At 44.6% G+C, this 22,444-nt stretch overlaps 24 non-coding genes across 24 annotated transcripts; all 24 read left to right on the plus strand.

The window, feature by feature from the left end:
• Nucleotides 1-723: 723 nt before the first annotated feature.
• On the plus strand, nucleotides 724-794 carry trnag-gcc. Its single transcript has one exon. It is a non-coding gene; the product is annotated as a tRNA-Gly (tRNA).
• Nucleotides 795-1,517: 723 nt separating this feature from the next.
• Nucleotides 1,518-1,588, plus strand: trnag-gcc. The gene has a single exon. It is a non-coding gene; the product is annotated as a tRNA-Gly (tRNA).
• A 715-nt stretch (nucleotides 1,589-2,303) lies between these two features.
• Nucleotides 2,304-2,374, plus strand: trnag-gcc. Its single transcript has one exon. It is a non-coding gene; the product is annotated as a tRNA-Gly (tRNA).
• A 531-nt stretch (nucleotides 2,375-2,905) lies between these two features.
• trnad-guc lies at nucleotides 2,906-2,977 on the plus strand. Its single transcript has one exon. It is a non-coding gene; the product is annotated as a tRNA-Asp (tRNA).
• Nucleotides 2,978-3,091: 114 nt separating this feature from the next.
• trnag-gcc lies at nucleotides 3,092-3,162 on the plus strand. The gene has a single exon. It is a non-coding gene; the product is annotated as a tRNA-Gly (tRNA).
• Nucleotides 3,163-3,691: 529 nt separating this feature from the next.
• trnad-guc lies at nucleotides 3,692-3,763 on the plus strand. The gene has a single exon. It is a non-coding gene; the product is annotated as a tRNA-Asp (tRNA).
• Nucleotides 3,764-3,879: 116 nt separating this feature from the next.
• Nucleotides 3,880-3,950, plus strand: trnag-gcc. The gene has a single exon. It is a non-coding gene; the product is annotated as a tRNA-Gly (tRNA).
• Nucleotides 3,951-8,484: 4,534 nt separating this feature from the next.
• Nucleotides 8,485-8,556, plus strand: trnad-guc. Its single transcript has one exon. It is a non-coding gene; the product is annotated as a tRNA-Asp (tRNA).
• Nucleotides 8,557-9,284: 728 nt separating this feature from the next.
• Nucleotides 9,285-9,356, plus strand: trnad-guc. The gene has a single exon. It is a non-coding gene; the product is annotated as a tRNA-Asp (tRNA).
• Nucleotides 9,357-9,470: 114 nt separating this feature from the next.
• trnag-gcc lies at nucleotides 9,471-9,541 on the plus strand. Its single transcript has one exon. It is a non-coding gene; the product is annotated as a tRNA-Gly (tRNA).
• Nucleotides 9,542-10,069: 528 nt separating this feature from the next.
• trnad-guc lies at nucleotides 10,070-10,141 on the plus strand. The gene has a single exon. It is a non-coding gene; the product is annotated as a tRNA-Asp (tRNA).
• A 731-nt stretch (nucleotides 10,142-10,872) lies between these two features.
• trnad-guc lies at nucleotides 10,873-10,945 on the plus strand. The gene has a single exon. It is a non-coding gene; the product is annotated as a tRNA-Asp (tRNA).
• A 730-nt stretch (nucleotides 10,946-11,675) lies between these two features.
• On the plus strand, nucleotides 11,676-11,747 carry trnad-guc. Its single transcript has one exon. It is a non-coding gene; the product is annotated as a tRNA-Asp (tRNA).
• Nucleotides 11,748-13,274: 1,527 nt separating this feature from the next.
• Nucleotides 13,275-13,346, plus strand: trnad-guc. Its single transcript has one exon. It is a non-coding gene; the product is annotated as a tRNA-Asp (tRNA).
• A 727-nt stretch (nucleotides 13,347-14,073) lies between these two features.
• On the plus strand, nucleotides 14,074-14,145 carry trnad-guc. Its single transcript has one exon. It is a non-coding gene; the product is annotated as a tRNA-Asp (tRNA).
• Nucleotides 14,146-14,258: 113 nt separating this feature from the next.
• Nucleotides 14,259-14,329, plus strand: trnag-gcc. Its single transcript has one exon. It is a non-coding gene; the product is annotated as a tRNA-Gly (tRNA).
• Nucleotides 14,330-14,870: 541 nt separating this feature from the next.
• trnad-guc lies at nucleotides 14,871-14,942 on the plus strand. The gene has a single exon. It is a non-coding gene; the product is annotated as a tRNA-Asp (tRNA).
• A 393-nt stretch (nucleotides 14,943-15,335) lies between these two features.
• On the plus strand, nucleotides 15,336-15,407 carry trnad-guc. The gene has a single exon. It is a non-coding gene; the product is annotated as a tRNA-Asp (tRNA).
• Nucleotides 15,408-16,135: 728 nt separating this feature from the next.
• Nucleotides 16,136-16,207, plus strand: trnad-guc. Its single transcript has one exon. It is a non-coding gene; the product is annotated as a tRNA-Asp (tRNA).
• Nucleotides 16,208-17,729: 1,522 nt separating this feature from the next.
• On the plus strand, nucleotides 17,730-17,801 carry trnad-guc. The gene has a single exon. It is a non-coding gene; the product is annotated as a tRNA-Asp (tRNA).
• A 722-nt stretch (nucleotides 17,802-18,523) lies between these two features.
• Nucleotides 18,524-18,595, plus strand: trnad-guc. The gene has a single exon. It is a non-coding gene; the product is annotated as a tRNA-Asp (tRNA).
• A 732-nt stretch (nucleotides 18,596-19,327) lies between these two features.
• On the plus strand, nucleotides 19,328-19,399 carry trnad-guc. The gene has a single exon. It is a non-coding gene; the product is annotated as a tRNA-Asp (tRNA).
• A 730-nt stretch (nucleotides 19,400-20,129) lies between these two features.
• On the plus strand, nucleotides 20,130-20,201 carry trnad-guc. The gene has a single exon. It is a non-coding gene; the product is annotated as a tRNA-Asp (tRNA).
• A 725-nt stretch (nucleotides 20,202-20,926) lies between these two features.
• On the plus strand, nucleotides 20,927-20,998 carry trnad-guc. The gene has a single exon. It is a non-coding gene; the product is annotated as a tRNA-Asp (tRNA).
• The last annotated feature ends 1,446 nt before the right edge of the window (nucleotides 20,999-22,444 follow it).

The raw sequence follows: 22,444 nt of genomic DNA on the forward strand, positions 1-22,444 counted from the left end.
TGTTTTGAACATGTAATTTCGAGAAGTATGCAAACCCCTGAGGGAGAAATCTGTGCTCGATTGCCAGGCCAACAGAAATCTCAACTGACTTTGAAAAATCTGACTTTGCTTTCATTTTCAGTTTGGACATTTACTCATTCTCAGAAGACTTTGGTGAATCCATTGTAGATGTCCAGTGTGTGAGGTGATTTACTTTGTGCAAGGCTTAAGTTGTTAAATGGGAAACGAGTAACCAACTAGTCATCGACAACTGTCTTGAGTTTGGCATTGTGGCATTTGTGACAATGTCCTGGGACATCCCACAAACGCGTCACCTTCTAACTACGAGTGTGTGGCCTGTGAGTGGTATAGAGCGAAATCGATTACATGTACGTTTTCGTGAGAGTCTCAGCTTTCCATAGAGGGGTCACAGTAGTTTCTAGCTCTAACCATTCAGTCTATACAGATGTTTTTTGTTAGAAGTGTTAAAGCCCAACACTGCAAACGTATAGTTAGTACCAATGCTCCACGTTTTTTCAAACGTCCACCACACCAGCTCCTCTGTTAGTATAGTGGTGAGTATCCCCGCCTGTCACGCGGGAGACCGGGGTTCAATTCCCCGACGGGGAGAAAGGACTGCTTTTTTTTTAGGGTGAACAATGTAGCTGAGCCCACTATGCGAAAAATATGCTTGGAGATAAAGCTTTATGATACGATTTTCCAGCATTATCTCAGTATTCCAAGGCATTGGTTGTTCAGTGGTAGAATTCTCGCCTGCCACGCGGGAGGCCCGGGTTCGATTCCCGGCCAATGCAGGATGTTTTGAACATGTAATTTCGAGAAGTATGCAAACCCCTGAGGGAGAAATCTGTGCTCGATTGCCAGGCCAACAGAAATCTCAACTGACTCTTGAAAAATCTGACTTTGCTTTCATTTCAGTTTGGACATTTACTCATTCTCAGAAGACTTTGGTGAATCCATTGTAGATGTCCAGTGTGTGAGGTGATTTACTTTGTGCAAGGCTTAAGTTGTTAAATGGGAAACGAGTAACCAACTAGTCATCGACAACTGTCTTGAGTTTGGCATTTGTGCATTTGTGACAATGTCCTGGGACATCCCACAAACGCGTCACCTTCTAACTACGAGTGTGTGGCCTGTGAGTGGTATAGAGCGAAATCGATTACATGTACGTTTTCGTGAGAGTCCTCAGCTTTCCATAGAGGGGTCACAGTAGTTTCTAGCTCTAACCATTCAGTCTATACAGATGTTTTTGTTAGAAGTGTTAAAGCCCAACACTGCAAACGTATAGTTAGTACCAATGCTCCACGTTTTTTCAAACGTCCACCACACCAGCTCCTTGTTAGTATAGTGGTGAGTATCCCGCCTGTCACGCGGGAGACCGGGGTTCAATTCCCCGACGGGGAGAAAGGACTGCTTTTTTTTTAGGGTGAACAATGTAGCTGAGCCCACTATGCGAAAAATATGCTTGGAGATAAAGCTTATGATACGATTTTCCAGCATTATCTCAGTATTCCAAGGCATTGGTTGTTCAGTGGTAGAATTCTCGCCTGCCACGCGGGAGGCCCGGGTTCGATTCCCGGCCAATGCAGGATGTTTTGAACATGTAATTTCGAGAAGTATGCAAACCCCTGAGGGAGAAATCTGTGCTCGATTGCCAGGCCAACAGAAATCTCAACTGACTCTTGAAAAATCTGACTTTGCTTTCATTTTCAGTTTGGACATTTACTCATTCTCAGAAGACTTTGGTGAATCCATTGTAGATGTCCAGTGTGTGAGGTGATTTACTTTGTGCAAGGCTTAAGTTGTTAAATGGGGAAACGAGTAACCAACTAGTCATCGACAACTGTCTTGAGTTTGGCATTTGTGACAATGTCCTGGGACATCCCACAAACGCGTCACCTTCTAACTACGAGTGTGTGGCCTGTGAGTGGTATAGAGCGAAATCGATTACATGTACGTTTTCGTGAGAGTCTCAGCTTTCCATAGAGGGGTCACAGTAGTTTCTAGCTCTAACCATTCAGTCTATACAGATGTTTTTGTTAGAAGTGTTAAAGCCCAACACTGCAAACGTATAGTTAGTACCAATGCTCCACGTTTTTTCAAACGTCCACCACACCAGCTCCTCGTTAGTATAGTGGTGAGTATCCCGCCTGTCACGCGGGAGACCGGGTTCAATTCCCGACGGGGAGAAAGGACTGCTTTTTTTTTAGGGTGAACAATGTAGCTGAGCCCACTATGCGAAAAATATGCTTGGAGATAAAGCTTTATGATACGATTTTCCAGCATTATCTCAGTATTCCAAGGCATTGGTTGTTCAGTGGTAGAATTCTCGCCTGCCACGCGGGAGGCCCGGGTTCGATTCCCGGCCAATGCAGGATGTTTTGAACATGTAATTTCGAGAAGTATGCAAACCCCTGAGGGAGAAATCTGTGCTCGATTGCCAGGCCAACAGAAATCTCAACTGACTCTTGAAAAATCTGACTTTGCTTTCATTTTCAGTTTGGACATTTACTCATTCTCAGAAGACTTTGGTGAATCCATTGTAGATGTCCAGTGTGTGAGGTGATTTACTTTGTGCAAGGCTTAAGTTGTTAAATGGGAAACGAGTAACCAACTAGTCATCGACAACTGTCTTGAGTTTGGCATTTGTGACAATGTCCTGGGACATCCCACAAACGCGTCACCTTCTAACTACGAGTGTGTGGCCTGTGAGTGGTATAGAGCGAAATCGATTACATGTACGTTTTCGTGAGAGTCTCAGCTTTCCATAGAGGGGTCACAGTAGTTTCTAGCTCTAACCATTCAGTCTATACAGATGTTTTTGTTAGAAGTGTTAAAGCCCAACACTGCAAACGTATAGTTAGTACCAATGCTCCACGTTTTTTCAAACGTCCACCACACCAGCTCCTCGTTAGTATAGTGGTGAGTATCCCCGCCTGTCACGCGGGAGACCGGGGTTCAATTCCCCGACGGGGAGAAAGGACTGCTTTTTTTTTTAGGGTGAACAATGTAGCTGAGCCCACTATGCGAAAATATGCTTGGAGATAAAGCTTTATGATACGATTTTCCAGCATTATCTCAGTATTCCAAGGCATTGGTTGTTCAGTGGTAGAATTCTCGCCTGCCACGCGGGAGGCCCGGGTTCGATTCCCGGCCAATGCAGGATGTTTTGAACATGTAATTTCGAGAAGTATGCAAACCCCTGAGGGAGAAATCTCTGCTCGATTGCCAGGCCACAGAAATCTCAACTGACTCTTGAAAAATCTGACTTTGCTTTCATTTTCAGTTTGGACATTTACTCATTCTCAGAAGACTTTGGTGAATCCATTGTAGATGTCCAGTGTGTGAGGTGATTACTTTGTGCAAGGCTTAAGTTGTTAAATGGGAAACGAGTAACCAACTAGTCATCGACAACTGTCTTGAGTTTGGCATTTGTGACGATGTCCTGGGACATCCCACAAACACGTCACCTTCTAACTACGAGTGTGTGGCCTGTGAGTGGTATAGAGCGAAATCGATTACATGTACGTTTTCGTGAGAGTCTCAGCTTTCCATAGAGGGGTCACAGTAGTTTCTAGCTCTAACCATTCAGTCTATACAGATGTTTTTGTTAGAAGTGTTAAAGCCCAACACTGCAAACGTATAGTTAGTACCAATGCTCCACGTTTTTTCAAACGTCCACCACACCAGCTCCTCGTTAGTATAGTGGTGAGTATCCCCGCCTGTCACGCGGGAGACCGGGGTTCAATTCCCCGACGGGGAGAAAGGACCTGCTTTTTTTTTAGGGTGAACAATGTAGCTGAGCCCACTATTGCGAAAAATATGCTTGGAGATAAAGCTTTATGATACGATTTTCCAGCATTATCTCAGTATTCCAAGGCATTGGTTGTTCAGTGGTAGAATTCTCGCCTGCCACGCGGGAGGCCCGGGTTCGATTCCCGGCCAATGCAGGATGTTTTGAACATGTAATTTCGAGAAGTATGCAAACCCCTGAGGGAGAAATCTCGTGCTCGATTGCCAGGCCAACAGAAATCTCAACTGACTCTTGAAAAAATCTGACTTTGCTTTCATTTTCAGTTTGGACATTTACTCATTCTCAGAAGACTTTGGTGAATCCATTGTAGATGTCCAGTGTGTGAGGTGATTTACTTTGTGCAAGGCTTAAGTTGTTAAATGGGAAACGAGTAACCAACTAGTCATCGACAACTGTCTTGAGTTTGGCATTTGTGACAATGTCCTGGGACATCCCACAAACAGCGTCACCTTCTAACTACGAGTGTGTGGCCTGTGAGTGGTATAGAGCGAAATCGATTACATGTACGTTTTCGTGAGAGTCCCAGCTTTCCATAGAGGGGTCACAGTAGTTTCTAGCTCTAACCATTCAGTCTATACAGATGTTTTTGTTAGAAGTGTTAAAGCCCAACACTGCAAACGTATAGTTAGTACCAATGCTCCACGTTTTTTCAAACGTCCACCACACCAGCTCCTCGTTAGTATAGTGGTGAGTATCCCCGCCTGTCACGCGGGAGACCGGGGTTTCAATTCCCCGACGGGGAGAAAGGACTGCTTTTTTTTTAGGGTGAACAATGTAGCTGAGCCCACTATGCGAAAAATATGCTTGGAGATAAAGCTTTATGATACGATTTTCCAGCATTATCTCAGTATTCCAAGGCATTGGTTGTTCAGTGGTAGAATTCTCGCCTGCCACGCGGGAGGCCCTGGTTCGATTCCCGGCCAATGCAGGATGTTTTGAAACATGTAATTTCGAGAAGTATGCAAACCCCTGAGGGAGAAATCTGGTGCTCGATGGCCAGGCCTAACAGAAATCTCAACTGACTCTTGAAAATCTGACTTGCTTTCATTTTCAGTTTGGACATTTACTCATTCTCAGAAGACTTTGGTGAATCCATTGTAGATGTCCAGTGTGTGAGGTGATTTACTTTGTGCAAGGCTTAAGTTGTTAAATGGGAAACGAGTAACCAACTAGTCATCGACAACTGTCTTGAGTTTGGCATTTGTGACAGATGTCCTGGGACATCCCACAAACACGTCACCCTTCTAACTACGAGTGTGTGGCCTGTGAGTGGTATAGAGCGAAATCGATTACATGTACGTTTTCGTGAGAGTCTCAGCTTTCCATAGAGGGGTCACAGTAGTTTCTAGCTCTAACCATTCAGTCTATACAGATGTTTTTGTTAGAAGTGTTAAAGCCCAACACTGCAAACGTATAGTTAGTACCAATGCTCCACGTTTTTCAAACGTCCACCACACCAGCTCCTCGTTAGTATAGTGGTGAGTATCCCAGCCTGTCACGCGGGAGACCGGGGTTCAATTCCCCGACGGGGAAGAAAGGACTGCTTTTTTTTTAGGGTGAACAATGTAGCTGAGCCCACTATGCGAAAATATGCTTGGAGATAAAGCTTTATGATACGATTTTCCAGCATTATCTCAGTATTCCAAGGCATTGGTTGTTCAGTGGTAGAATTCTCGCCTGCCACGCGGGGAGGCCCTGTTCGATTCCGGCCAATGCAGGATGTTTTGAACATGTAATTTCGAGAAGTATGCAAACCCCTGAGGGAGAAATCTGTGCTCGATTGCCAGGCCAACAGAAATCTCAACTGACTCTTGAAAAATCTGACTTTGCTTTCATTTTCAGTTTGGACATTTACTCATTCTCAGAAGACTTTGGTGAATCCATTGTAGATGTCCAGTGTGTGAGGTGATTTACTTTGTGCAAGGCTTAAGTTGTTAAATGGGAAACGAGTAACCAACTAGTCATCGACAACTGTCTTGAGTTTGGCATTTGTGACAATGTCCTGGGACATCCCACAAACGCGTCACCTTCTAACTACGAGTGTGTGGCCTGTGAGTGGTATAGAGCGAAATCGATTACATGTACGTTTTCGTGAAGTCTCAGCTTTCCATAGAGGGGTCACAGTAGTTTCTAGCTCTAACCATTCAGTCTATACAGATGTTTTTGTTAGAAGTGTTAAAGCCCAACACTGCAAACGTATAGTTAGTACCAATGCTCCACGTTTTTTCAAACGTCCCACCACACCAGCTCCTCGTTAGTATAGTGGTGAGTATCCCCGCCTGTCCATGCAGGAGCCCGGGGTTCAATTCCCCGACGGGGAGAAAGGACTGCTTTTTTTTTAGGGTGAACAATGTAGCTGAGCCCACTATGCGAAAAATATGCTTGGAGATAAAGCTTTATGATACGATTTCCAGCATTATCTCAGTATTCCAAGGCATTGGTTGTTCAGTGGTAGAATTCTTGCCTGCCACGCGGGAGGCCCGGGTTCGATTCCCGGCCAATGCAGGTTGTTTGAACATGTAATTTCGAGAAGTATGCAAACCCCTGAGGAAGAAATCTGTGCTCGATTGCCAGGCCAACAGAAATCTCTGGTCTTGGTCGAAATCTCAACTGACTTGAAAATCTGACTTTGCTTTCATTTTCAGTTTGGACATTTACTCATTCTCAGAAGACTTTGGTGAATCCATTGTAGATGTCCAGTGTGTGAGGTGATTTACTTTGTGCAAGGCTTAAGTTGTTAAATGGGAAACGAGTAACCAACTAGTCATCGACAACTGTCTTGAGTTTGGCATTTGTGACAATGTCCTGGGACATCCCACAAACGCGTCACCTTCTAACTACGAGTGTGTGGCCTGTGAGTGGTATAGAGCGAAATCGATTACATGTACGTTTTCGTGAGTCCTCAGCTTTCCATAGAGGGGGTCACAGTAGTTTCTAGCTCTAACCATTCAGTCTATACAGATGTTTTTGTTAGAAGTGTTAAAGCCCAACACTGCAAAACGTATAGTTAGTACCAATGCTCCACGCTTTTTTCAAACGTCCACCACACCAGCTCCTCGTTAGTATAGTGGTGAGTATCCCCGCCTGTCACTGCAGGAGCCCGGGGTTCAATTCCCCGACGGGGAGAAAGGACTGCTTTTTTTTTTAGGGTGAACAATGTAGCTGAGCCCACTATGCGAAAAATATGCTTGGAGATAAAGCTTTATGATACGATTTTCCAGCATTATCTCAGTATTCCAAGGCATTGGTTGTTCAGTGGTAGAATTCTTGCCTGCCACGCGGGAGGCCCGGGTTCGATTCCCGGCCAATGCAGGTTGTTTTGAACATGTAATTTCGAGAAGTATGCAAACCCCTGAGGAAGAAATCTGTGCTCGATTGCCAGGCCAACAGAAATCTCTGGTCTTGGTCGAAATCTCAACTGACTTGAAAAATCTGACTTTGCTTTCATTTTCAGTTTGGACATTTACTCATTCTCAGAAGACTTTGGTGAATCCATTGTAGATGTCCAGTGTGTGAGGTGATTTACTTTGTGCAAGGCTTTAAGTTGTTAAATGGGAAACGAGTACCAACTAGTCATCGACAACTGTCTTGAGTTTGGCATTTGTGACAATGTCCTGGGACATCCCACAAACGCGTCACCTTCTAACTAGCGAGTGTGTGGCCTGTGAGTGGTATAGAGCGAAATCGATTACATGTACGTTTTCGTGAGAGTCCTCAGCTTTCCATAGAGGGGTCACAGTAGTTTCTAGCTCTAACCATTCAGTCTATACAGATGTTTTTGTTAGAAGTGTTAAAGCCCAACACTGCAAACGTATAGTTAGTACCAATGCTCCACGTTTTTTCAAACGTCCACCACACCAGCTCCTCGTTAGTATAGTGGTGAGTATCCCCGCCTGTCATGCAGGAGCCCGGGGTTCAATTCCCCGACGGGGAGAAAGGACTGCTTTTTTTTTTTAGGGTGAACAATGTAGCTGAGCCCACTATGCGAAAAATATGCTTGGAGATAAAGCTTTATGATACGATTTTCCAGCATTATCTCAGTATTCCAAGGCATTGGTTGTTCAGTGGTAGAATTCTTGCCTGCCACGCGGGAGGCCCGGGTTCGATTCCCGGCCAATGCAGGTTGTTTTGAACATGTAATTTCGAGAAGTATGCAAACCCCTGAGGAAGAAATCTGTGCTCGATTGCCAGGCCAACAGAAATCTCTGGTCTTTGGTCGAAATCTCAACTGACTTGAAAAATCTGACTTTGCTTTCATTTTCAGTTTGGACATTTACTCATTCTCAGAAGACTTTGGTGAATCCATTGTAGATGTCCAGTGTGTGAGGTGATTTACTTTGTGCAAGGCTTAGTTGTTAAATGGGAAACGAGTAACCAACTAGTCATCGACAACTGTCTTGAGTTTGGCATTTGTGACAATGTCCTGGGACATCCCACAAACGCGTCACCTTCTAACTGACGAGTGTGTGGCCTGTGAGTGGTATAGAGCGAAATCGATTACATGTACGTTTTCGTGAGAGTCCAGCTTTCCATAGAGGGGTCACAGTAGTTTCTAGCTCTAACCATTCAGTCTATACAGATGTTTTTGTTAGAAGTGTTAAAGCCCAACACTGCAAACGTATAGTTAGTACCAAAGCTCCACGTTTTTTTCAAAAGTCCAACACACCTGCTCCTCGTTAGTATAGTGGTGAGTATCCCCGCCTGTCACGCGGGAGACCGGGGTTCAATTCCCCGACGGGGAGAAAGGACTGCTTTTTTTTTAGGGTGAACAATGTAGCTGAGCCCACTATGCGAAAAATATGCTTGGAGATAAAGCTTTATGATACGATTTCCAGCATTATCTCAGTATTCCAAGGCATTGGTTGTTCAGTGGTAGAATTCTCGCCTGCCATGCGGGAGGCCCGGGTTCGATTCCCGGCCAATGCAGGATGTTTTGAACATGTAATTTCGAGAAGTATGCAAACCCCTGAGGAAGAAATCTGTGCTCGATTGCCAGGCCAACAGAAATCCTGGTCTTGGTCGAAATCTCAACTGCTTGAAAAATCTGACTTTGCCTTCATTTTCAGTTTGGACATTTACTCATTCTCAGAAGACTTTGGTGAATCCATTGTAGATGTCCAGTGTGTGAGGTGATTTACTTTGTGCAAGGCTTAGTTGTTAAATGGGAAACGAGTAACCAACTAGTCATCGACAACTGTCCTTGAGTTTGGCATTTGTGACAATGTCCTGGGACATCCCACAAACGCGTCACCTTCTAACTACGAGTGTGTGGCCTGTGAGTGGTATAGAGCGAAATCGATTACATGTACGTTTTCGTGAGTCCCAGCTTTCCATAGAGGGGTCACAGTAGTTTCTAGCTCTAACCATTCAGTCTATACAGATGTTTTTGTTAGAAGTGTTAAAGCCCAACACTGCAAACGTATAGTTAGTACCAATGCTCCACGTTTTTTCAAACGTCCACCACACCAGCTCCTCGTTAGTATAGTGGTGAGTATCCCCGCCTGTCACGCGGGAGACCGGGGTTCAATTCCCCGACGGGGAGAAAGGACTGCTTTTTTTTTAGGGTGAACAATGTAGCTGAGCCCACTATGCGAAAAATATGCTTGGAGATAAAGCTTTATGATACGATTTTCCAGCATTATCTCAGTATTCCAAGGCATTGGTTGTTCAGTGGTAGAATTCTCGCCTGCCACGCGGGAGGCCCGGGTTCGATTCCCGGCCAATGCAGGATGTTTTGAACATGTAATTTCGAGAAGTATGCAAACCCCTGAGGGAGAAATCTGTGCTCGATTGCCAGGCCAACAGAAATCTCAACTGACTCTTGAAAAATCTGACTTTGCTTTCATTTTCAGTTTGGACATTTACTCATTCTCAGAAGACTTTGGTGAATCCATTGTAGATGTCCAGTGTGTGAGGTGATTTACTTTGTGCAAGGCTTTAGTTGTTAAATGGGAAACGAGTAACCAACTAGTCATCGACAACTGTCTTGAGTTTGGCATTTGTGACAATGTCCTGGGACATCCCACAAACGCGTCACCTTCTAACTACGAGTGTGTGGCCTGTGAGTGGTATAGAGCGAAATCGATTACATGTACGTTTTCGTGAGTCCAGCTTTCCATAGAGGGGTCACAGTAGTTTCTAGCTCTAACCATTCAGTCTATACAGATGTTTTTGTTAGAAGTGTTAAATCCCAACACTGCAAACGTATAGTTAGTACCAAAGCTCCACGTTTTTTCAAACGTCCACCACACCAGCTCCTCGTTAGTATAGTGGTGAGTATCCCCGCCTGTCACGCGGGAGACCGGGGTTCAATTCCCCGACGGGGAGAAAGGACTGCTTTTTTTTTAGGGTGAACAATGTAGCTGAGCCCACTATGCGAAAAATATGCTTGGAGATAAAGCTTTATGATACGATTTCCAGCATTATCTCAGTTTTCCAAGGCATTGGTTGTTCAGTGGTAGAATTCTCGCCTGCCACGCGGGAGGCCTGGGTTCGATTCCCGGCCAATACAGGATATTTTGAACATGTAATTTCGAGAAGTATGCAAACCCCTGATGGAAGAAATCTGTGCTCGATTGCCAGGCCAACAGAAATCTCTGGTCTTGGTCGAAATCTCAACTGACTTGAAAAATCTGACTTTGCTTTCATTTTCAGTTTGGACATTACTCATTCTCAGAAGACTTTGGTGAATCCATTGTAGATGTCCAGTGTGTGAGGTGATTTACGTTGTGCAAGGCTTTAGTTGTTAAATGGGAAACGAGTAACCAACTAGTCATCGACAACTGTCTTGAGTTTGGCATTTGTGACAATGTCCTGGGACATCCCACAAACGCGTCACCTTCTAACTGCGAGTGTGTGGCCTGTGAGTGGTATAGAGCGAAATCGATTACATGTACGTTTTTCGTGAGTCCCAGCTTTCCATAGAGGGGTCACAGTAGTTTCTAGCTCTAACCATTCAGTCTATACAGATGTTTTTGTTAGAAGTGTTAAAGCCCAACACTGCAAACGTATAGTTAGTACCAAAGCTCCACGTTTTTTCAAAAGTCCAACACACCTGCTCCTCGTTAGTATAGTGGTGAGTATCCCCGCCTGTCACGCGGGAGGACCGGGGTTCAATTCCCCGACGGGGAGAAAGGACTGCTTTTTTTTTAGGGTGAACAATGTAGCTGAGCCCACTATGCGAAAAATATGCTTGGAGATAAAGCTTTATGATACGATTTCCAGCATTATCTCAGTATTCCAAGGCATTGGTTGTTCAGTGGTAGAATTCTCGCCTGCCATGCGGGAGGCTCGGGTTCGATTCCCGGCCAATGCAGGATGTTTTGAACATGTAATTTCGAGAAGTATGCAAACCCCTGAGGAAGAAATCTGTTATCGATTGCCAGGCCAACAGAAATCTCTGGTCTTGGTCGAAATCTCAACTGACTTGAAAAATCTGACTTTGCTTTCATTTTCAGTTTGGACATTTACTCATTCTCAGAAGACTTGGTGAATCCATTGTAGATGTCCAGTGTGTGAGGTGATTTACTTTGTGCAAGGCTTTAAGTTGTTAAATGGGAAACGAGTAACCAACTAGTCATCGACAACTGTCTTGAGTTTGGCATTTGTGACAATGTCCTGGGACATCCCACAAACGCGTCACCTTCTAACTGCGAGTGTGTGGCCTGTGAGTGGTATAGAGCGAAATCGATTACATGTACGTTTTCGTGAGTCCCAGCTTTCCATAGAGGGGTCACAGTAGTTTTCTAGCTCTAACCATTCAGTCTATACAGATGTTTTTGTTAGAAGTGTTAAAGCCCAACACTGCAAACGTATAGTTAGTACCAAAGCTCCACGTTTTTTCAAAGTCCAACACACCAGCTCCTCGTTAGTATAGTGGTGAGTATCCCCGCCTGTCACGCGGGAGACCGGGGTTCAATTCCCCGACGGGGAGAAAGGACTGCTTTTTTTTAGGGTGAACAATGTAGCTGAGCCCACTATGCGAAAAATATGCTTGGAGATAAAGCTTTATGATACGATTTCCAGCATTATCTCAGTATTCCAAGGCATTGGTTGTTCAGTGGTAGAATTCTCGCCTGCCGTACGGGAGGGCCCGGGTTCGATTCCGGCCAATGCAGGATGTTTTGAACATTTCGAGAAGTATGCAAACCCCTGAGGAAGAAATCTGTGCTCGATTGCCAGGCCAACCAGAAATCTCTGGTCTTGGTCGAAATCTCAACTGACTTGAAAAATCTGACTTTGCTTTCATTTTCAGTTTGGACATTTACTCATTCTCAGAAGACTTTGGTGAATCCATTGTAGATGTCCAGTGTGTGAGGTGATTTACTTTGTGCAAGGCTTTAGTTGTTAAAGGGGAAACGAGTAACCAACTAGTCATCGACAACTGTCTTGAGTTTGGCATTTGTGACAATGTCCTGGGACATCCCACAAACGCGTCACCTTCTAACTGCGAGTGTGTGGCCTGTGAGTGGTATAGAGCGAAATCGATTACATGTACGTTTCCGTGAGTCCCAGCTTTCCATAGAGGGGTCACAGTAGTTTTCTAGCTCTAACCATTCAGTCTATACAGATGTTTTTGTTAGAAGTGTTAAAGCCCAACACTGCAAACGTATAGTTAGTACCAAAGCTCCACGTTTTTTCAAAAGTCCAACACACCAGCTCCTCGTTAGTATAGTGGTGAGTATCCCCGCCTGTCACGCGGGAGACCGGGGTTCAATTCCCGACGGGGAGAAAGGACTGCTTTTTTTTTAGGGTGAACAATGTAGCTGAGCCCACTATGCGAAAAATATGCTTGGAGATAAAGCTTATGATATGATTTCCAGCATTATCTCAGCATTCCAAGGCATTGGTTGTTCAGTGGTAGAATTCTCGCCTGCCATGCGGGAGGCTCGGGTTTCGATTCCCGGCCAATGCAGGATGTTTTGAACATGTAATTTCGAGAAGTATGCAAACCCCTGAGGAAGAAATCTGTGCTCGATTGCCAGGCCAACAGAAATCTCTGGTCTTGGTCGAAATCTCAACTGACTTGAAAAATCTGACTTTGCTTTCATTTTCAGTTTGGACATTTACTCATTCTCAGAAGACTTTGGTGAATCCATTGTAGATGTCCAGTGTGTGAGGTGATTTACTTTGTGCAAGGCTTTAGTTGTTAAATGGGAAACGAGTAACCAACTAGTCATCGACAACTGTCTTGAGTTTGGCATTTGTGACAATGTCCTGGGACATCCCACAAACGCGTCACCTTCTAACTGCGAGTGTGTGGCCTGTGAGTGGTATAGAGCGAAATCGATTACATGTACGTTTTCGTGAGTCCCAGCTTTCCATAGAGGGGTCACAGTAGTTTCTAGCTCTAACCATTCAGTCTATACAGATGTTTTTGTTAGAAGTGTTAAAGCCCAACACTGCAAACGTATAGTTAGTACCAAAGCTCCACGTTTTTTCAAAAGTCCAACACACCTGCTCCTCGTTAGTATAGTGGTGAGTATCCCCGCCTGTCACGCGGGAGACCGGGGTTCAATTCCCCGACGGGGAGAAAGGACTTCTTTTTTTGTTAGGGTGAACAATGTAGCTGAGCCACTATGCGAAAAATATGCTTGGAGATAAAGCTTTATGATACGATTTCCAGCATTATCTCAGTATTCCAAGGCATTGGTTGTTCAGTGGTAGAATTCTCGCCTGCCATGCGGGAGGCCCGGGTTCGATTCCGGCCAATGCAGGATGTTTTGAACATGTAATTTCGAGAAGTATGCAAACCCCTGAGGAAGAAATCTGTGCTCGATTGCCAGGCCAACAGAAATCTCTGGTCTCGAAATCTCAACTGACTTGAAAAATCTGACTTTGCTTTCATTTTCAGTTTGGACATTTACTCATTCTCAGAAGACTTTGGTGAATCCATTGTAGATGTCCAGTGTGTGAGGTGATTTACTTTGTGCAAGGCTTTAGTTGTTAAATGGGAAACGAGTAACCAACTAGTCATCGACAACTGTCTTGAGTTTGGCATTTGTGACAATGTCCTGGGACATCCCACAAACGCGTCACCTTCTAACTACGAGTGTGTGGCCTGTGAGTGGTATAGAGCGAAATCGATTACATGTACGTTTTCGTGAGAGTCCCAGCTTTCCATAGAGGGGTCACAGTAGTTTCTAGCTCTAACCATTCAGTCTATACAGATGTTTTTGTTAGAAGTGTTAAAGCCCAACACTGCAAACGTATAGTTAGTACCAATGCTCCACGTTTTTTCAAACGTCCACCACACCAGCTCCTCGTTAGTATAGTGGTGAGTATCCCCGCCTGTCACGCGGGAGACCGGGGTTCAATTCCCCGACGGGGAGAAAGGACTGCTTTTTTTTTAGGGTGAACAATGTAGCTGAGCCCACTATGCGAAAAATATGCTTGGAGATAAAGCTTTATGATACGATTTCCAGCATTATCTCAGTATTCCAAGGCATTGGTTGTTCAGTGGTAGAATTCTCGCCTGCCACGCGGGAGGCCCGGGTTCGATTCCCGGCCAATGCAGGATGTTTTGAACATGTAATTTCGAGAAGTATGCAAACCCCTGAGGAAGAAATCTGTGCTCGATTGCCAGGCCAACAGAAATCTCTTGGTCGAAATCTCAACTGACTTGAAAAATCTGACTTTGCTTTCATTTTCAGTTTGGACATTTACTCATTCTCAGAAGACTTTGGTGAATCCATTGTAGATGTCCAGTGTGTGAGGTGATTTACTTTGTGCAAGGCTTTAGTTGTTAAATGGGAAACGAGTAACCAACTAGTCATCGACAACTGTCTTGAGTTTGGCATTTGTGACAATGTCCTGGGACATCCCACAAACGCGTCACCTTCTAACTACGAGTGTGTGGCCTGTGAGTGGTATAGAGCGAAATCGATTACATGTACGTTTTCGTGAGTCTCAGCTTTCCATAGAGGGGTCACAGTAGTTTCTAGCTCTAACCATTCAGTCTATACAGATGTTTTTGTTAGAAGTGTTAAAGCCCAACACTGCAAACGTATAGTTAGTACCAATGCTCCACGTTTTTTCAAAAGTCCACCACACCAGCTCCTCGTTAGTATAGTGGTGAGTATCCCCGCCTGTCACGCGGGAGACCGGGGTTCAATTCCCCGACGGGGAGAAAGGACTGCTTTTTTTTTAGGGTGAACAATGTAGCTGAGCCCACTATGCGAAAAATATGCTTGGAGATAAAGCTTTATGATACGATTTCCAGCATTATCTCAGTATTCCAAGGCATTGGTTGTTCAGTGGTAGAATTCTCGCCTGCCGTACGGGAGGCCCGGGTTCGATTCCCGGCCAATGCAGGATGTTTTGAACATTTCGAGAAGTATGCGAAATCGATTACATGTACGTTTTCGTGAGTCCCAGCTTTCCATAGAGGGGTCACAGTAGTTTCTAGCTCTAACCATTCAGTCTATACAGATGTTTTTGTTAGAAGTGTTAAAGCCCAACACTGCAAACGTATAGTTAGTACCAATGCTCCAACGTTTTTTCAAACATCCACCACACCAGCTCCTCGTTAGTATAGTGGTGAGTATCCCCGCCTGTCACGCGGGAGACCGGGGTTCAATTCCCCGACGGGGAGAAAGGACTGCTTTTTTTTTAGGTGAACAATGTAGCTGAGCCCACTATGCGAAAAATATGCTTGGAGATAAAGCTTTATGATACGATTTCCAGCATTATCTCAGTATTCCAAGGCATTGGTTGTTCAGTGGTAGAATTCTCGCCTGCCATGCGGGAGGCTCGGGTTCGATTCCCGGCCAATGCAGGATGTTTTGAACATGTAATTTCGAGAAGTATGCAAACCCCTGAGGAAGAAATCTGTTATCGATTGCCAGGCCAACAGAAATCTCTGGTCTTGGTCGAAATCTCAACTGACTTGAAAAATCTGACTTTGCTTTCATTTTCAGTTTGGACATTTACTCATTCTCAGAAGACTTTGGTGAATCCATTGTAGATGTCCAGTGTGTGAGGTGATTTACTTTGTGCAAGGCTTTAGTTGTTAAATGGGAAACGAGTACCAACTAGTCATCGACAACTGTCTTGAGTTTGGCATTTGTGACAATGTCCTGGGACATCCCACAAACGCGTCACCTTCTAACTGCGAGTGTGTGGCCTGTGAGTGGTATAGAGCGAAATCGATTACATGTACGTTTTCGTGAGTCCCAGCTTTCCATAGAGGGGTCACAGTAGTTTCTAGCTCTAACCATTCAGTCTATACAGATGTTTTTGTTAGAAGTGTTAAAGCCCAACACTGCAAACGTATAGTTAGTACCAAAGCTCCACGTTTTTTCAAAAGTCCAACACACCAGCTCCTCGTTAGTATAGTGGTGAGTATCCCCGCCTGTCACGCGGGAGACCGGGGTTCAATTCCCCGACGGGGAGAAAGGACTTGCTTTTTTTTTAGGGTGAACAATGTAGCTGAGCCCACTATGCGAAAAATATGCTTGGAGATAAAGCTTTATGATACGATTTCCAGCATTATCTCAGTATTCCAAGGCATTGGTTGTTCAGTTGGTAGAATTCTCGCCTGCCGTACGGGAGGCCCGGGTTCGATTCCCGGCCAATGCAGGATGTTTTGAACATTTCGAGAAGTATGCAAACCCCTGAGGAAGAAATCTGTGCTCGATTGCCAGGCCAACAGAAATCTCTGGTCTTGGTCGAAATCTCAACTGACTTGAAAAATCTGACTTTGCTTTCATTTTCAGTTTGGACATTTACTCATTCTCAGAAGACTTTGGTGAATCCATTGTAGATGTCCAGTGTGTGAGGTGATTTACTTTGTGCAAGGCTTTAGTTGTTAAATGGGAAACGAGTAACCAACTAGTCATCGACAACTGTCTTGAGTTTGGCATTTGTGACAATGTCCTGGGACATCCCACAAACGCGTCACCTTCTACTGCGAGTGTGTGGCCTGTGAGTGGTATAGAGCGAAATCGATTACATGTACGTTTCCGTGAGTCCCAGCTTTCCATAGAGGGGTCACAGTAGTTTCTAGCTCTAACCATTCAGTCTATACAGATGTTTTTGTTAGAAGTGTTAAAGCCCAACACTGCAAACGTATAGTTAGTACCAAAGCTCCACGTTTTTTCAAAAGGTCCAACACACCAGCTCCTCGTTAGTATAGTGGTGAGTATCCCCGCCTGTCACGCGGGAGACCGGGGTTCAATTCCCGACGGGGAGAAAGGACTGCTTTTTTTTTAGGGTGAACAATGTAGCTGAGCCCACTATGCGAAAAATATGCTTGGAGATAAAGCTTATGATACGATTTCCAGCATTATCTCAGTATTCCAAGGCATTGTTTGTTCAGTGGTAGAATTCTCGCCTGCCGTACGGGAGGCCCGGGTTCGATTCCCGGCCAATGCAGGATGTTTTTGAACATTTCGAGAAGTATGCAAACCCCTGAGGAAGAAATCTGTGCTCGATTGCCAGGCCAACAGAAATCTCTGGTCTTGGTCGAAATCTCAACTGACTTGAAAAATCTGACTTTGCTTTCATTTTCAGTTTGGACATTTACTCATTCTCAGAAGACTTTGGTGAATCCATTGTAGATGTCCAGTGTGTGAGGTGATTTACTTTGTGCAAGGCTTTAGTTGTTTAAATGGAAACGAGTAACCAACTAGTCATCGACAACTGTCTTGAGTTTGGCATTTGTGACAATGTCCTGGGACATCCCACAAACGCGTCACCTTCTAACTGCGAGTGTGTGGCCTGTGAGTGGTATAGAGCGAAATCGATTACATGTACGTTTCGTGAGTCCCAGCTTTCCATAGAGGGGTCACAGTAGTTTCTAGCTCTAACCATTCAGTCTATACAGATGTTTTTGTTAGAAGTGTTAAAGCCCAACACTGCAAACGTATAGTTAGTACCAAAGCTCCACGTTTTTTCAAAAGTCCAACACACCAGCTCCTCGTTAGTATAGTGGTGAGTATCCCCGCCTGTCACGCGGGAGACCGGGGTTCAATTCCCCGACGGGGAGAAAGGACTGCTTTTTTTTTAGGGTGAACAATGTAGCTGAGCCCACTATGCGAAAAATATGCTTGGAGATAAAGCTTTATGATACGATTTCCAGCATTATCTCAGTATTCCAAGGCATTGGTTGTTCAGTGGTAGAATTCTCGCCTGCCATGCGGGAGGCCGGGTTCGATTCCCGGCCAATGCAGGATGTTTTGAACATGTAATTTCGAGAAGTATGCAAACCCCTGAGGAAGAAATCTGTGCTCGATTGCCAGGCCAACAGAAATCTCTGGTCAAATCTCAACTGACTTGAAAAATCTGACTTTGCTTTCATTTTCAGTTTGGACATTTACTCATTCTCAGAAGACTTTGGTGAATCCATTGTAGATGTCCAGTGTGTGAGGTGATTTACTTTGTGCAAGGCTTTAGTTGTTAAATGGGAAACGAGTAACCAACTAGTCATCGACAACTGTCTTGAGTTTGGCATTTGTGACAATGTCCTGGGACATCCCACAAACGCGTCACCTTCTAACTACGAGTGTGTGGCCTGTGAGTGGTATAGAGCGAAATCGATTACATGTACGTTTTCGTGAGTCCCAGCTTTCCATAGAGGGGTCACAGTAGTTTCTAGCTCTAACCATTCAGTCTATACAGATGTTTTTGTTAGAAGTGTTAAAGCCCAACACTGCAAACGTATAGTTAGTACCAAAGCTCCACGTTTTTTCAAACGTCCAACACACCAGCTCCTCGTTAGTATAGTGGTGAGTATCCCCGCCTGTCACGCGGGAGACCGGGGTTCAATTCCCCGACGGGGAGAAAGGACTGCTTTTTTTTTAGGGTGAACAATGTAGCTGAGCCCACTATGCGAAAAATATGCTTGGAGATAAAGCTTTATGATACGATTTCCAGCATTATCTCAGTATTCCAAGGCATTGGTTGTTCAGTGGTAGAATTCTTGCCTGCCACGCGGGAGGCCCGGGTTCGATTCCCGGCCAATGCAGGATGTTTTGAACATGTAATTTCGAGAAGTATGCAAACCCCTGAGGAAGAAATCTGTGCTCGATTGCCAGGCCAACAGAAATCTCTGGTCTTGGTCGAAATCTCAACTGACTTGAAAAATCTGACTTTGCTTTCATTTTCAGTTTGGACATTTACTCATTCTCAGAAGACTTTGGTGAATCCATTGTAGATGTCCAGTGTGTGAGGTGATTTACTTTGTGCAAGGCTTTAGTTGTTAAATGGGAAACGAGTAACCAACTAGTCATCGACAACTGTCTTGAGTTTGGCATTTGTGACAATGTCCTGGGACATCCCACAAACGCGTCACCTTCTAACTACGAGTGTGTGGCCTGTGAGTGGTATAGAGCGAAATCGATTACATGTACGTTTTCGTGAGAGTCCCAGCTTTCCATAGAGGGGTCACAGTAGTTTCTAGCTCTAACCATTCAGTCTATACAGATGTTTTTGTTAGAAGTGTTAAAGCCCAACACTGCAAACGTATAGTTAGTACCAATGCTCCACGTTTTTTCAAACGTCCACCACACCAGCTCCTCGTTAGTATAGTGGTGAGTATCCCCGCCTGTCACGCGGGAGACCGGGGTTCAATTCCCCGACGGGGAGAAAGGACTGCTTTTTTTTTAGGGTGAACAATGTAGCTGAGCCCACTATGCGAAAAATATGCTTGGAGATAAAGCTTTATGATACGATTTCCAGCATTATCTCAGTATTCCAAGGCATTGGTTGTTCAGTGGTAGAATTCTCGCCTGCCATGCGGGAGGCCCGGGTTCGATTCCCGGCCAATGCAGGATGTTTTGAACATGTAATTTCGAGAAGTATGCAAACCCCTGAGGAAGAAATCTGTGCTCGATTGCCAGGCCAACAGAAATCTCTGGTCTTGGTCGAAATCTCAACTGACTTGAAAAATCTGACTTTGCTTTCATTTTCAGTTTGGACATTTACTCATTCTCAGAAGACTTTGGTGAATCCATTGTAGATGTCCAGTGTGTGAGGTGATTTACTTTGTGCAAGGCTTTAGTTGTTAAATGGGAAACGAGTAACCAACTAGTCATCGACAACTGTCTTGAGTTTGGCATTTGTGACAATGTCCTGGGACATCCCACAAACGCGTCACCTTCTAACTACGAGTGTGTGGCCTGTGAGTGGTATAGAGCGAAATCGATTACATGTACGTTTTCGTGAGTCCCAGCTTTCCATAGAGGGGTCACAGTAGTTTCTAGCTCTAACCATTCAGTCTATACAGATGTTTTTGTTAGAAGTGTTAAAGCCCAACACTGCAAACGTATAGTTAGTACCAAAGCTCCACGTTTTTTCAAAAGTCCAACACACCAGCTCCTCGTTAGTATAGTGGTGAGTATCCCCGCCTGTCACGCGGGAGACCGGGGTTCAATTCCCCGACGGGGAGAAAGGACTGCTTTTTTTTTAGGGTGAACAATGTAGCTGAGCCCACTATGCGAAAAATATGCTTGGAGATAAAGCTTTATGATACGATTTCCAGCATTATCTCAGTATTCCAAGGCATTGGTTGTTCAGTGGTAGAATTCTCGCCTGCCGTACGGGAGGCCCGGGTTCGATTCCCGGCCAATGCAGGATGTTTTGAACATTTCGAGAAGTATGCAAACCCCTGAGGAAGAAATCTGTGCTCGATTGCCAGGCCAACAGAAATCTCTGGTCTTGGTCGAAATCTCAACTGACTTGAAAAATCTGACTTTGCTTTCATTTTCAGTTTGGACATTTACTCATTCTCAGAAGACTTTGGTGAATCCATTGTAGATGTCCAGTGTGTGAGGTGATTTACTTTGTGCAAGGCTTTAGTTGTTAAATGGGAAACGAGTAACCAACTAGTCATCGACAACTGTCTTGAGTTTGGCATTTGTGACAATGTCCTGGGACATCCCACAAACGCGTCACCTTCTAACTGCGAGTGTGTGGCCTGTGAGTGGTATAGAGCGAAATCGATTACATGTACGTTTTCGTGAGTCCCAGCTTTCCATAGAGGGGTCACAGTAGTTTCTAGCTCTAACCATTCAGTCTATACAGATGTTTTTGTTAGAAGTGTTAAAGCCCAACACTGCAAACGTATAGTTAGTACCAAAGCTCCACGTTTTTTCAAAAGTCCAACACACCAGCTCCTCGTTAGTATAGTGGTGAGTATCCCCGCCTGTCACGCGGGAGACCGGGGTTCAATTCCCCGACGGGGAGAAAGGACTGCTTTTTTTTTAGGGTGAACAATGTAGCTGAGCCCACTATGCGAAAAATATGCTTGGAGATAAAGCTTTATGATACGATTTCCAGCATTATCTCAGTATTCCAAGGCATTGGTTGTTCAGTGGTAGAATTCTCGCCTGCCATGCGGGAGGCTCGGGTTCGATTCCCGGCCAATGCAGGATGTTTTGAACATGTAATTTCGAGAAGTATGCAAACCCCTGAGGAAGAAATCTGTGCTCGATTGCCAGGCCAACAGAAATCTCTGGTCTTGGTCGAAATCTCAACTGACTTGAAAAATCTGACTTTGCTTTCATTTTCAGTTTGGACATTTACTCATTCTCAGAAGACTTTGGTGAATCCATTGTAGATGTCCAGTGTGTGAGGTGATTTACTTTGTGCAAGGCTTAGTTGTTAAATGGGAAACGAGTAACCAACTAGTCATCGACAACTGTCTTGAGTTTGGCATTTGTGACAATGTCCTGGGACATCCCACAAACGCGTCACCTTCTAACTACGAGTGTGTGGCCTGTGAGTGGTATAGAGCGAAATCGATTACATGTACGTTTCGTGAGTCCCAGCTTTCCATAGAGGGGTCACAGTAGTTTCTAGCTCTAACCATTCAGTCTATACAGATGTTTTTGTTAGAAGTGTTAAAGCCCAACACTGCAAACGTATAGTTAGTACCAATGCTCCACGTTTTTTCAAACATCCACCACACCAGCTCCTCGTTAGTATAGTGGTGAGTATCCCCGCCTGTCACGCGGGAGACCGGGGTTCAATTCCCCGACGGATTGAAAGGACTGCTTTTTTTTTAGGGTGAACAATGTAGCTGAGCCCACTATGCGAAAAATATGCTTGGAGATAAAGCTTTATGATACGATTTCCAGCATTATCTCAGTATTCCAAGGCATTGGTTGTTCAGTGGTAGAATTCTTGCCTGCCACGCGGGAGGCCCGGGTTCGATTCCCGGCCAATGCAGGATGTTTTGAACATGTAATTTCGAGAAGTATACAAACCCCTGAGGAAGAAATCTGTGCTCGATTGCCAGGCCAACAGAAATCTCTGGTCTTGGTCGAAATCTCAACTGACTTGAAAAATCTGACTTTGCTTTCATTTTCAGTTTGGACATTTACTCATTCTCAGAAGACTTTGGTGAATCCATTGTAGATGTCCAGTGTGTGAGGTGATTTACTTTGTGCAAGGCTTTAGTTGTTAAATGGGAAACGAGTAACCAACTAGTCATCGACAACTGTCTTGAGTTTGGCATTTGTGACAATGTCCTGGGACATCCCACAAACGTGTTACCTTCTAACTACGAGTGTGTGGCTTGTGAGTGGTATAGAGCGAAATCGATTACATGTACGTTTTCGTGAGAGTCCCAGCTTTCCATAGAGGGGTCACAGTAGTTTCTAGCTCTAACCATTCAGTCTATACAGATGT

This window comes from Oncorhynchus mykiss, unplaced genomic scaffold (assembly GCF_013265735.2).
Source record: "Oncorhynchus mykiss isolate Arlee unplaced genomic scaffold, USDA_OmykA_1.1 un_scaffold_291, whole genome shotgun sequence".
Classification (NCBI taxonomy): Eukaryota; Metazoa; Chordata; class Actinopteri; order Salmoniformes; family Salmonidae; genus Oncorhynchus; species Oncorhynchus mykiss.